This window comes from Pelmatolapia mariae, linkage group LG22 (genome assembly GCF_036321145.2).
Source record: "Pelmatolapia mariae isolate MD_Pm_ZW linkage group LG22, Pm_UMD_F_2, whole genome shotgun sequence".
NCBI lineage: Eukaryota > Metazoa > Chordata > Actinopteri > Cichliformes > Cichlidae > Pelmatolapia > Pelmatolapia mariae.
In genome coordinates this window covers 8355055-8369141 of record NC_086245.2, presented here as the reverse complement: position 1 = coordinate 8369141, position 14087 = coordinate 8355055, and the positions used below count along the sequence as shown (strand labels likewise).

Sequence of the window (14087 nt, the reverse complement as noted above, 5' to 3'; positions counted from 1 at the left end):
CAGCTAGCTAACCCAACTCAGCAGAAGTGTTCTCAGCGAGGTGAAGAGCGTAAGAACTGAGTGATGACTGTGATGACAGCGGCTATATGTACAGGCGGGTCCGTGCGCGTGTCATCACACGTCATCTGCCTTAAAGGCGTGAATAAAGGTTTTTTCAGCCAGGACACGCGAGGGCGTGATATACTTATGTGTTGTACCGAGTGAATCGACTGAAACCAGGAAGTGCTAACAGGTAGCCGCCGGCGCTAGCCGCAACCTGAGTTCCCCTTTCACTGTTTATATCTCCTGCGTCACAGTGCCGTTTACAGGTGAAAGCACATGCTTTGAACTCTGACACATTTCCCCAATGTAGCCGAGCTACGAGCGGAGCCCTGCTGGCCGCGTTAACCCGCGAGCTGCGGGCGACACGCCAGGCAGGCTAACCGGCTGGAATGCTATTCGCAGGCATGCTAACATAGCTGGCACGAACCGTAGCATAAATTCCCACTGTTTATTCCCCACAGTGTGAAGCAGGCCAACGGCGAACGCTGAAGCTATAACCCTTCTCTGTTAATACACAAAGCAGCCGAGCTGCACAGTGCCCAGGCGACAGCGTATGCTTGAACGCTGAAGTCTTATCCCCTCTGTGTTTCCTCACTGTAGCCGAGCTACTCGATACAAGGGCGTAGATTTGGCATGGACAGAAGGGACATGTCCCCACCAATATCCAGCGATTATTGAATTGTCCCCACTAATAATTTAATCTCTTCGAGTAAAGAAAAACAAACTCGATAAATAGAAAAAAACGATCTGTCAACTTCTCATTCACCCAGCGGTGCAGAAAGAGTTAAATTACGTTCTCTACTGGAGTCCTACGTCATGTGACAAATATGGCCAACAAAAAGGAAGAACCTGGATATAAAAAAGTATTTCGGAAACTAACTGCACAACAGGCAGCACTATTAGTTATCTCAGTCTCAGAGTAGAATTTCTAATTTTGATGATTTTTGCAAATATTCCACCTTGTGGTGCAGTTTGCACAAATCGTTTTAAAAATGCACTCACTGATGAGTCAAGATCTGCACAAACTGACAGAAACACTGAAGCAGATACACATTTTATTCTTATTGTCATGTATGTGCTATTTGTCAGGTGATAGAGAGTAATGGTGATACAAGATCACAGGTGAAATTGGATGATGACTTGTTGGTTCATGACTGTATTTGAAGCACATGTGTGACTGCATGCATTTGTCTCACTGTTATTTATCAGGTGACAGAGGCAGCTCTGCCATGTTGTAGCTCAGACAGAGATGAAGAGGCGAGGTCACAGGTGACTGATGATTTGGTGCTATAGATTAACTAGTATTTATTATCATGACAGTTGTTAGGCTGCTGATGTAAATTGATTCATTAGTGTATATTTGGCAAAGAATCTGAATTGACATGTCTCTCTTTTTATATGGCATGAATCAATGTGTTATTTTATCAGGTAGCAATATGTCCTAGTGCAGTCAGAGGGGAAGAGCCAGGGCCAAAGGTGAGAGACATCAAGCACAGAATAATAATTTTAATCTGAGGATAAAACACATGTACTGAGGCTGAAAGAAGCTTCAGTGCTCTCAGAAGACTAAAAACATGGCTAAGGTCAACAATGACTCAAATGAGATTAAACAATGCTGCTATATGCCATTTCCACCAGGAGAGACTGGACAGTATAGATGTAAAACAAATATGCCATCAGTTTATCTCAGTTAATGAGAGGAGAAGGCTTGTGTTTGGCTCCTTCACATAGTGGACGTTGAGTTGTTGTGTGGGGCACCAGTAGTCCATGTCTGTTGCTGTAACAGTAGTTCATGTTTAGAATAAAATATCCCAGCTCACTGATTTGATCGGGGCAATAGTGCCTAAAATGTGGCATAATTTTGCTGAGAGATCTTTTACTTTGTGCTTTTACTTTGACCAGCAGGTCATTCAGTGTTCCCTTAGTGCTAATGTATCAGAGATGCTGGTGTACTATAACTGAAGTAATGTTGTTAAGTCCTTAAAGTCCTTAAAGTGTGGTAACTATTGTCCATGATGTAAATATGTAAAAATTGTGCTTCGGTTCTGTGTATCCTGTTCTGTTTGTATATATGTGTTTTTTGCTGCTGATACAACCAAATTTCCCCTTGTGGGACAATTAAAGGATTATTCTATTCTATTCTATTCTATTCTAAGCCCTATTCTTTTATCGTCATGACTGTATTTGAAGCCATTTTTATTTTTGTATGATACCTGATTTATATGGAATATGGCTGAAGTAAAATAAAGCCTAAAATACTTTAGTCAGTCATTTGTTTAATAGTAAATTAACATTATATGATTCACATATAAAACTATGAATTGTAATTTTAAATGGTTTAAAAGCATGTAGAATAGCATATGTAGGCAAGTATATTTCTCCTTTTTTTTTATTAAGAAGCAAAAACAAAAAGGAAAAAAAAGAAACAGGGCAGGGTTCGGCGGTCGAATCATCCGTCCCCACCAATGCCAAAACCAAATCTACGTCCTTGATATCAACTAGGACGTATGTCGAATGACTGTATGTGGCATTAGGCCTGGATTGCTTGGGTGCATTTACTGTATGAGAAGATTGTATTTTATTTTATTTTCTACAGTATTTACAACATAGTTTTTAGTATTTTACAACATAGTTTTTAAGTATTTATTTTCGTGAATGTTGCACTGATCAGAGACATCTCTCAATTTCATTGTACTTATGACAATGACAATAAAGAATATTCTATTCTATTGTTGAACTTGCTGGTTTTATTGCTTTGAGCTGTCAGAATATGTGCTTTGTAAAACGTCTTGTCACATGGATTATAGGTCCTGCTTTCCTGTAATAAGTGCATATTATTTCTCTAATAATAAAAAAGTATCAAGGATAAAAGAATTGTTTCTCTCTCTTGGTTTTTTTCATTATTTTCAGACCACGCCAGTAGCTGCAGCAGTGACTTGCGTACAGATTTTAAGCTGGCTTTTGACAACCAGGAGGATTTCTTTGATACCAGTGCCGGGCCGGTCACTCAGCCGCGAGGCCACCAAACCTCCCCTCCAGTTTCAAATGAGGACATGCCCAGCAGCCCTCTTCCTGACCTCCCACCTCTTTCTCCTCCTTCAGCTCTGGAAACTCCTCAGAGATCACCCGTCGCTCCTCCTGCTACAATTTTAGTACCACAAACTTTGGACAAAGACAAGAACAAGGTAAGAAACCAGCTGAGCTGGCTGGTTAGAAGCTGCGTTACGTTTTTTTCTCTGGTTTTGACTCTTCTGTGTGTCTCAGGATTGTAACCTGGAGCAGCTTTCAAAGAAAGATGAGCAAGACACTCCTGAAACAGACTTTACTCAACCAGTGTGTTCAAAGCAAAACACACTGAAGAGTCAATGTGGAGTTGATGCCTGGAAGAGATGGATCAAGTGGAGAGAGTCACAGAGCAACATGGAGCCCGTTTCTTGTATGTTTAGTAACATTTTTTTTGCTTGTCTGTAAGTTTTATATTGTTTTCCTCTTTGAAATGAATGAAAAATTTCAGGTGGAAAAATCCCAGCAAACACATAACACATGCTGTTTTCTGCTTTGTTCGTGCATATGTGCAGGTAGAGGATGGAGCTTTTTTCTAACTTTTAAGAACTTCATGCTGCTGTTTGAAAATTTCCCCATTTTTCCTGTGAAAAAGTAACTACACCCCTCTAACATTGTAGAATCTAGCAGGATTACATTTCTCTTAAGGTCCTGCCACAGCATTTCAGTTGAGTTGAGGTCTGGACTTTGACTTTGACTCTATTCATTCTGAGCCATTCTGTTGTGCTTGAGATCATTGTCCTGTTTCATGATTCACATTTGACTCCAAAGCCAAATACTTTGGTATACAGAGGAGTTCATGGTCGACTCAGTGACTGCATGATGCCCAGGTCCTGTAGCTGGAAAACAAGTTTTAAGTTTGACCTTCAGTGTATAGAGACCATATAATCAGGAGTCCTTCGAGAAACTTTTGTCTTTCCATTCTGACACATTCATAAAATTCACAATTTCATAAAAAAGAGTAGATGAATACAATTTGAGTGTAACTTTATTTTTTTGTATTTTGTCTCATGAAGGCATTGATGTCAAAGCTAATCCATTAAAACCTTTTCATGACTCTTTCATCTGTTAGCTCATGCACTGATGCTGAAGGCGGACCTCCTTCATTGCTCTGTGGCTGAACTGAAGGACTGCCTGCTTTGCTCCATCAGGGAGGTGAAACAGTCCGATGGAGAGCCGTACTCCCCCAACAGGCTGTTCTACCTCTGCCTCAGCATTCAGCTGGTAAGACTAGAAATAACTGTATATACATTTATATTTAATGGCAAATTGGCTGCCTGATCCTGCTGTTTTGCTTCTAAGATTGATGGGGGTCCAGGAGTGTGGAGCTTGGGTGGGTTCCTTTTGGGGCTGCTGGTTGTCTTGCGCCTTTGGCCATGGTGCCTGGGTTGTGCTGGCCAGCGCCCTTCTTGGACTTCGGGTCTGTTTGCTGTCCCTCGGCTTCTGTGGCGTTCTGGGCCCTTCTCTCGCTTACTACGTCTGCTGGCTGGCTTAAACTAGATCTTCATGGTGGCATTAGGCGCTGGTGTGCACTTTGATGGATGTTTCTCACACAGCACGCTGGTGTTCTCGTCTTCGTGGTCTTTGCGTCATGAAGCCCAGAATCTGGGGCTTCTGGGCTTTATGACGTTTGTGTTCTGGTGATTTGGGCGAAGTCGATGGGGGTGGACTTGTTTTTACAGCACAAGTTTCCACACTACCCAGTGTTATCTATACTATACTTATCTATACTATCTATACTCACGCTTACCTGTATGTTTGGTTTCCATGTCATACACACAAAGAGGTGAAAGAAACAAGGAGGGGGCGGCTAATGATACGATTTAGAGGCTGGGAGAGTGTCATGGGGCTTTCATGCTGCTCCGTGGGCACACTGATCCAACACTGAGTGATTGTTTACTTTTTCTGTTCATTTTATCACCCACCTGTTTATCATAACCATATCCTGTGTTTAGTGTTTAATGAGCCATATTTGTTTATGTCTATCTCTGTAGTTTCTGTTTCAGAACGGTCGGCTGGAGAACATATTCAGTGATCTCATCTACGACAGGTTTTCCACTGAGATGACCAAGATCCTTAAACCTTCAGTCACATGTGGAGGTAAATTATCTTCAGCAGCTTAGTTTTTTTTTCTGTCTTTGATATTTTCATCAGGTCCATCAGCTGCCCGTTGTTTTCTGCAGGTTGTGTCCTGTCCTGTGTGGAGGAGCAGTTTCTGTGGGACTGTAAACAGCTGGGGGCGTACTCACCCACTGTCCTGCACTGCACAAGTACTTTGGCTTCACCACAGTCGAGCAGCACCGCCGGCTGTCCTTTGCAAACATCACACTCTGCACCAAAACCAGCAAGAGCAACACCAAGACCACCTTCTTACGCTTCCACCCACCTACTTGTACAAACCACGAAGAGTCAGGTACCAAACGGCTGAGGGTCCAAATGAAATTCATGTATAGTAAATTGTATGACATGGTAGTTTACAATTTTACTTAAGTCATGTTGTGTTTTTGTGTGTTCTTCAGAGATGTATGACGTCCCAGCTAAGAAGGTTAAGAAAAACGAGTCTGAGGAGGATTTCCTGGAGATGATGGAGAACCAGGAGAACCCCCTTCGTTGTCCAGTCAGACTCTACGAGTTCTACCTCTCCAAGTGGTCGGTGTCTCTAACTCCTTAGGGATTTATGCCTATCACCCTTTATCTCCATCTATCAGCTGTATTACTTCTCCTAGTTTGAAATTTGCGAACCCATTTAATGCATAAGAAACTGAAACAGTTCTGTATAAACGCTAAAATAAAACGTACAAAACGTATAAAATGTATTTACATTTAGAGATGTCTAACTTTAATGACCTCAAATTATTAGTATTGTCTTTTTTAAAAACACTTTTTCTTCTATTTCATGTAGTCCAGCATCGCTGAGGCAGCGCAGCGATCTTTTCTACCTCCAGCCAGATCGGAGCTGCCTTCCCAGCAGCCCTCTGTGGTTCTCGCCCGCCCCTCTCAATGACAGCAGCGTGGAAGCCACGATCATCCGAATCCTTGCTGTCCGAGGGCTGGAGGAGGGGGCGAGAGAGGGTACATGTATAACCCCGTAACCAGTGGATCACCCATCATTTACACCTGATCAGGAGGACTCAGTGTTTGAAGGACTTTTTTAATAAGTGCATCAAGATTGATTTAAGAATATATACATAATAAAAACATCACCATGATTCAATGAAAGATGGCTGTTTAAAAACACACTGTTAATGAACAAGTGGCAGAAAGACACCAGATGTTTCCATCAGCAGCTGGTGGAAGCTAAAAATGGAGCTAAAAGAGACTTTAGAGATTACAACTGAATTTAAACTGTTTCTTAAACTGTAAATAAGAGTTTCATCATGCCGGCTCAATATGTCAATACTATATCACCAGTTTGCCTTGAATTTTAGCTGACCTGTGTAATATTTAAAGAAATTAGGTCACTGCTGAACTGTATCTAACCATCATCCTTAACATTACATTAATTATCATTTCATCAAAGTGTTTATTGAAGCTGCTGGCATTATGTTATAAGTTATATTATAGGGGTTATCATAATCAAATATTAACATGTTTATTACAGGTGCAGTTATAACTACTTTAAAATGATTGAGTTAATATATATATATCATAACTCAGACCCTGAGTATATGGTTACAGTAAAATAGTAGCTGAGCAAAGGCCTGAATGTATTCAGCTTCTTGTGGTATTTGAGTTTGCTTAGTTACAGGTGACGAAAGGATGTCCAGTCCATGGGGACCTCAAAGGCCTGAGATCCTCACCATATTTGGATGGATGGGGAACTTCTGTGTCTGCAGTTATCTCTTAAAATACATGAATGTTCTGTACATGCAAATTATGTGACTGTAAACGCAAGAGGGGGCGTTACAATACCCTGATGGGATAAAAGCAATCTAGAGTGTATTTTGGGCAGAGATGTACAACTGATGTTTTGCAGTTTACACCTCTCCACGCTGCGTGCATTCATTAAAATCAATTGTTTGACCGACCTCTTCTGGACCATCATTGTTTTACTCTCGTCCTCAATTTCGAACCCGCAACATTTGGTGCATTGGCCGAGGGTTGAGAGAGGGAGAAAGTTGGAGATTGAGACTGAGAGGGTCCAAGGTGCTCAAACAGGCAGACGCGAGTCAGTGGTCGAAGTGAGTTGACATAAGCCGGCTTATCTAAAGGTAAGGCACTACCTGTTGAATTATTTCCAAACTGTGCCAGATTGACGATTACAAAATTGAAAGTCTACTCACTGAAAATTACTGGTAAAGGTCTGTTTTGATTTTGGTGAAAATCTCATGAGAATTGAAGTTGAACTAATGATAATGTAAGGTTAAGTGACAGTACTGATTAAAGGAAAAGCAGTTGGACTGCTACAAGGATTTAAGTAGTTGGACTACTAAATAGGAATAGGTAAAAGTAACGGAAATAGGTAAAGGACAAGTTAAAGTAGTTGGACTACTGAATATGAATAAGTAAAAAGTAACGGAAACAGGAAAAGTTACAGTAGTTGGACTACTGAATTTAGGATATAGGTAATTTGAAAACTGTGTATGGTAATACAGTCAGGATTGAATATACAGCTGGGCTGGGACATGAAGAAAGTCGGTTGAGGTGGTTTAATAAGATGTCTTTAAAAATATAAGTAAATTTCTGTAGAACGGAACATTGGGAATGTTCTAAGAAGTGCATTTGTCGGAAGGTGACGCTTCCAACTTGTCGGGGACGCTCGGCATTTTCCTCTGGGAGGGATAGTTCACTTGGCAAGTGTGGAGAACAACGACGCTCCTAAATAGCCAGTGGTTGGACCACTTTACCGTCCGGGACGGTATTTTGCACTTTTTTGGTCGATAGAAACCGGGTTTCGGGCGTGTAACGTACAATTATAACTTCAGGGAAGTATAGTTGGTTGCCGCTTTTAAATTGTCTTAGATTACTAGTTATCTGACCACGGCCCGGGGCCGAGACTGGTTATAATTGATTACAAAAACTCAGGGAGTTTATCGGTTGGACCGTTAAGGTTAAATTTTTCTAAATTCGGTAGGTTGTTAGCTTTAAGGCCTTGTACATATTTGTATATTTTATAAGACGTCTCTGTGTTATAATTTGTTGTTATACTTTGTATTTTTGTATATATGGTGTGTCTGCCACGGGCGCTGCAGCAGGCTGGTTATTTTGAGAGTGTGTCTGTGAAAATGCAAATAAGGAAGCTGAGAGGTGCATAGAGGATGAGGAAGTTTATAGAGACTGCTAGACATTGCTGATGGCTGTTTTTAAGACGCTGGTTTTGTTTATGACAATATTGTAAGTAAAGTTTTATTTCTTGCCATGACTGTATGACTTTTGCGGGGTTTTGAGATAGGATACATAAACTGTTGATACTTAGGACCGTTATTTGGGTTCTGAGAACTGAAATTGAATTTGAGATAATTTAATCAAACTAAGATGTTTTAGGATTTTTAGATGGGTTTTGTTTCAGTTTGAGATAATATACACAGTTACATTTGGTGTTTATCAGGTACTGTGGTTGACTTTGAGTGATACATATAGGTGTAAGTCGTTTGATGTTTGTTGGGTTAAGGAGGACTTTAGAAGATTGTAAGTGGTTTTTCGGTTAGTCAGATAATATATAAATAGTTAGATTTGACAGACTTGTTTACAGTTTGGCTTTATGTTAATATAGGTTGCAGCGGGCACAGAGGAAACACAGCACAACATCTTAAGGGTTTAAAATAATAATAAATAAATGAATGAAGTTTTTTAAGGGTTCTTGTGTGTGTTTTTAGGGATAGTTTTTTGTGGGTTTTTAGGGGGAGTGTGTGGTTGTGTGTGTCAAACGGGAGGTCTGAATACAGCTAGTGAGCTGGTGACAGACGCTGTAACATGAAAACAGAGGAATTAGAGACTAGAATGTCCTAGAAAGCAATAAAATGCAAATTAAGAAGCTGTGAACTGCTTAAACCACAGTTGGTTTCACAAGCACTGCTGCAAACATTGTTGAATGCGTGTGTTTAAGACGCCATTTATGTTTATTAGAGGGTTATAAATAAAGTTTTGAGTGCTGTAGTGGATGTATAGTAATTGACTGAGTTTTGAGTTATATATATATATATATATGGAGTGCATTGTATATACTTAAGACTAACATATTACTTTCAGTAGTAACCTCTCTTCAGAAATAAAGGCTGTGGTGTTTTATTTTTCCAGTTATGCGTGTGCTGTGAGAAGAAGGTGTGTGTGTGACTGATGATGTCAGGGGAGCACCCAGAGAAATAGACAGACCTTAAATTCTAAGAAGATTAAGCGAATGCATGTTTTAAGAAAAGTAATAAAGTAATAAAATTATATTAATTACAGGTTTTAGAAAAGAGACAGACCGAGAGAAATAAATACATGAACTAACAATTACATTAATGAAGTGAAAACGCACGTACACAAACTGTTACATGTGAAATTATTGTTGGAAAGTTTAATACACACATGAAATAAAGAAAGCAGTTTACACTCCTTTAATTTCCAGAACCAGTGTGTCCCCCAGACCTGATAACACCCTTGCCCAGTTGGCCCCTGTATCAGGCGAGCATGGAAGGCTGGACAGCCCATGACGGGTAAGATCCCACCTCGAAACCCTGGGACGACCTAAGGCAAGGCGCAGTCACGATTGCTTGAACCTAAGTCCCGGAGTGACCTTGGAGTCACTGGAGGAGACGGGACTTCAATGGGTAAAGCCGCTGGGTACAGGCGAAGGGGAAATGCCACTAACAATGACCAGTGATGAGCCAGAGAGAGAAAACACACCCTGTGAAAAGGAGTCTGAAACACTGCAAAAGAAACATTTACGAGATCACAAAGATCACGAATAAACATTTATAAAAATTACACATACTAACAGAAAATGCACTAACCCTACAGAGATAAGCTCATGAAGAGTAATGCATAGATAGTGATTAAAACCTGCCTAAGAACACAAACATATGTAATGAAATGAGCTTGCTAATTTCATGAGTGTTAAACTAGTGTGAATGTTGAAGAAAATAAACTTAAAACACACTTGGATAAAATAGAGTTGTGGAATAACTGAAACGAAGCTGTATGACAAGGGAGTGAGTGACGACAGAGGAGCTTCCTGTGTGTGTGTGTGTGTGATTGAGACCTTAGAGGAGAAGTAGACTGTTACGAGGTGAAAATTTGATTAAGAGGTTTATAAATTAGTGTTGACATATTGTGAGAATGTGCTTATATGTTTGGTTGAATGTGAGTTTGGTAAAGTGCTTAAAGGGGGATATTGTGTACGAAACGGTGTAGCTTTTTACGTTTTGGGTGTGTTCTATGGGTGAAATTTAAGATTGTTGAAGATTTTTGAGGTTGTTGTTTTATTTTTAAAGAGGGAGTTTTAATAAACATGGACATGTTTAAGGGGTTTTGTAACAGTGCACTTATAAAGAAAAAACCTGTCAGGTGATTTTGTTTTGTACTTTGATGAGCTAATACTCAGCTCTTTTTTCTCATTTTTGTTCTAAGCAGGCCTGCAAAAGACAACAATGAATAACGGCGCCGACAGTAGTCTCAGGAAAACAAAAAGTAAGGTGACCTTTTCCGAATTACAATGGGTCAGATTGTGGGTCCCTGTCTAAGAGGATTGCAGCGAGCCAATCCAGTCTAAAAGTATAAAGAACTATTTTCTTAAGAAACGAGTAAAAAGAAAATAAATGATTATGTAAATAAACTGAGTTTGCTGAAGGTGGTAAATCTGATTATTTGTGTGGAAGTCTACCAACACCCGATGTTAATGCGTGTGAGTGAATGTGTGGGTGAATGGACGGATCGGGCAGACCATAGGTTGGACCGACTGGACACTGACAAAAGACTGGACTAAGGTTGGACACATGACTGATAATTGTTCTGTTTTAACTTTTCCTTTATAACACAGGTTGGATCATAAGTGGAGAAAGTGAGTATAAAAGGTGATGTTCTGGTTAATACACAGGTTTTTGTTTATAGGACGTTTCAAGGATGCAGGCTGTGGATGGAGCCAAGAAGGGATTTTGACATGATGATTAATTTGATTTCATTCCTTAAACACAGGTTTGAAGGCCCGGAGCATCTATACCTAATATGATATGATTAACCTTTTCTTTTAATTCCCTAACCTGAGTGAAGGATTTTGAGTTTGTAACACATGAGATGTGTCACAAAAAGGGGGGTCTTAATATATGCGATTAGCTACATGAAATGTGCTCTTTTAGGGTTACTAAGCAAATGTCTACGTGACCTTTACCTAATAACCTTTGTGATGATAAACTTGTTTACCGACTTGCTCTCTTGTAGAACATACAGACTTAGGAAAGGGGAACCTCAGCTCTGAGTTTTGAGAATAACTCTGTTAAGTTGACAGGAAACACGTCGGAACAGCCATATAGGGCAAATGTATTAGAGCTTGTAATTAAATGTGGGACTTGAAAAGAGGAAGCAAATTTGGTACAGGACGTACTTGAGATGATCAGATGAGAGAAGGAGAAGGTCAGGAATAGTTTAAAGTAAGATTGAGAAATTAAATGGGGTAAAAGGGGGTGTAGCTTCAGGGCAGTTCACAGCCCGGCGTAAACGCAAGGTGCTGTCACACAGCTTAAGTTATTTGGTTGATTTATTTTATGACAAAATAATAAGGAAATATTAAAATATACAACACGTTGAGAAGATCTCTTATGTTATATTTTAGTGTTTAACATGAAAGATGCCTCTCTGGAGCTTCTCTCCTGATGCTACCCCACCAAAAGACGCTTATCTATAGAGACTATGTCAGCTCCCAAACAGACAACAACAAACCAAGACTAGCAATAAACAATCTAAACATAAATAATAACAAATAAAGAACAAGACAGAATAAAAATTTGAACCAAAGAATAAAATAGTGAAATGTGGATTATTAAATATTAAGTATTTCTCTTCAAAAGTCTCTGTTAGCTGACGCCAAGCGGTCGCAGCAGATGGCTGCCCGTACCTGAGCATGGTTCTGCTGGAGGTTTCTTCCTGTTAAAAGGGAGTTTTTCCTTCACACTGTTGCCAAAGTGCTTGCTCAATAGGGGGTCACAAGATTGGTGGGTTTTTCTCTGTATATATGAAGCACCTTGAGGCAATTTTTGTGGTGATTTGGCGCTATATAAATAAAATTAAATGGGAATGTATTGAAGTAAACTTAAATGTCATAAACTAGGAATTAGTTCATTTCTCAGGGGAGAAATGAAAAAACGGGGACTGGTGTTAGGAATAAAAGCTATATTTTTAATATGAACCTGCCCATTATCTTGTTTTATGTATTTTAATAATGAAGGCTGGCTTGTAGACCAAGGCCACCTTTTACTCACAAACAAGTGCTCAGCCAGACTGAAAAACAGGAAGTTTTAGTGCACAAGGCATATTAATAAATATAGACACAAAAAGAGGAACTCCCCATATAAACAACGTTCAAAACTGTGTGAAGTATAAAGTACCGAAATAACACTATATAAGTCACAGCTGATGATTCTAATGTTAGAGAGCTCTTGCAACTGGCGTCTGAGCTGTGCAGAGGTCGCTCTTAAGACAGGTACTTATGTAGGTTAGCATAAGGTTGAGTCCAACAGAAGCAAGGCGCCCTAAATGTGCACAGCATGCAGCAGGGGTGGCCAAAAATAATAGGAAACAGCACATGTAGGGAGAGAATACTCACTAAAAGTTCTGACTAACATAGTGAGGTGGCTTATGTGAACTTGCAGGCGTTCACTATGACATCATTAGCACAACAGAGACTGAGTAAAGTTTTAGATGCTCGAAATCTGACACTTACACATGAAGGAATCAATATGGCAGATGTAATGGGATTAGGAGGACCTAATTATTGTACTATGAAAGCAGAACTTGAAGGGAAAGTCAGGGAAGATTTAAAAACAGGACCTGTTGGGATTGGGGATTTAGAGATTTTTATTGCTATCATATAATCTGTCTTATGATGACTGCATTAATAACAGGTTGTACAGTATAATTTTAATAGTATTGAATATGTTTGTGATAACAGTGATGTCTCTATTTACAGGTTGAGTTGATTTCATACACAAAGCATAACTGTGCTTGTTTAGAGTTCATGTTCCGTCCAAAAGGGTCTTAAGCTTCACTGGCGAGAGTGTCCAGGTGATACATGTTGAGGGAAGATGAGAACATAGCAGGTTAATTGCATGCACGCTTACAAACACACATGATTTAAATATAGGCCAGGCCGAAGGCCTGGACTTTATGTAGCTTTTAAATTTACAGCTCCTAACTTGCAGGAATGGCGTGGAGTGTAATGAATGAATGGAAAATATGTTTACAGACACAAACATGAAATGGATTTATTTTACAGGGTAAAGGTGGAACACATGTTGCTTTGTTTCTGCTTAGCAACTGCTGAGGTAAAAGGTGTTAAAGATAAATATGTAATAAGTGAACAGGAAATGTGTGAGGGTGAGCCGGGTGAAACAAAATGTTGTGGAAACTTGTCTAACTGGCATTAACAGTAACTTTTGCATGTTATGTATATGCTTGAGGCCAAAAGAGGCGTAAATCCTGATAGAAAACTTTGAAGTGTGCTTTTTAGCGGAGATTTAGGCTGACAGGGGGATGGTGTGTATTTTACTCTGTGTTTAATAAAGCTAAAAGCGTTGCTCACACACATAAAGAGTATTGAGATTAAATAAAGTTAATATAATGGATAGAGCCCAGAACATGATATTGTCAACCAACTTTGAATAATTAAAGGAACATTAGATGAACACAGTAGGTTAGTGAGGTGTAGCAGAGAAAGGCTGTTTGTTTTTTATCCCTTACAGGAGAAGATTTCCACTAGAGAGGGACCCAGAAAAGGAGCAGAGACCACTTAAGCATCAAGTGTTTTCAAGTGGGAGCTGGTGTTTTATTACTGGACCACCTAGAGGACA

General features: G+C 39.7%; 1 pseudogene; it reads left to right on the top strand.

Moving 5' to 3' along the window:
* The first annotated feature begins 215 nt into the window (after positions 1-215).
* Positions 216-6518, top strand: LOC135932783 (zinc finger MYM-type protein 4-like; annotated as a pseudogene).
* Positions 6519-14087: the final 7569 nt, after the last annotated feature.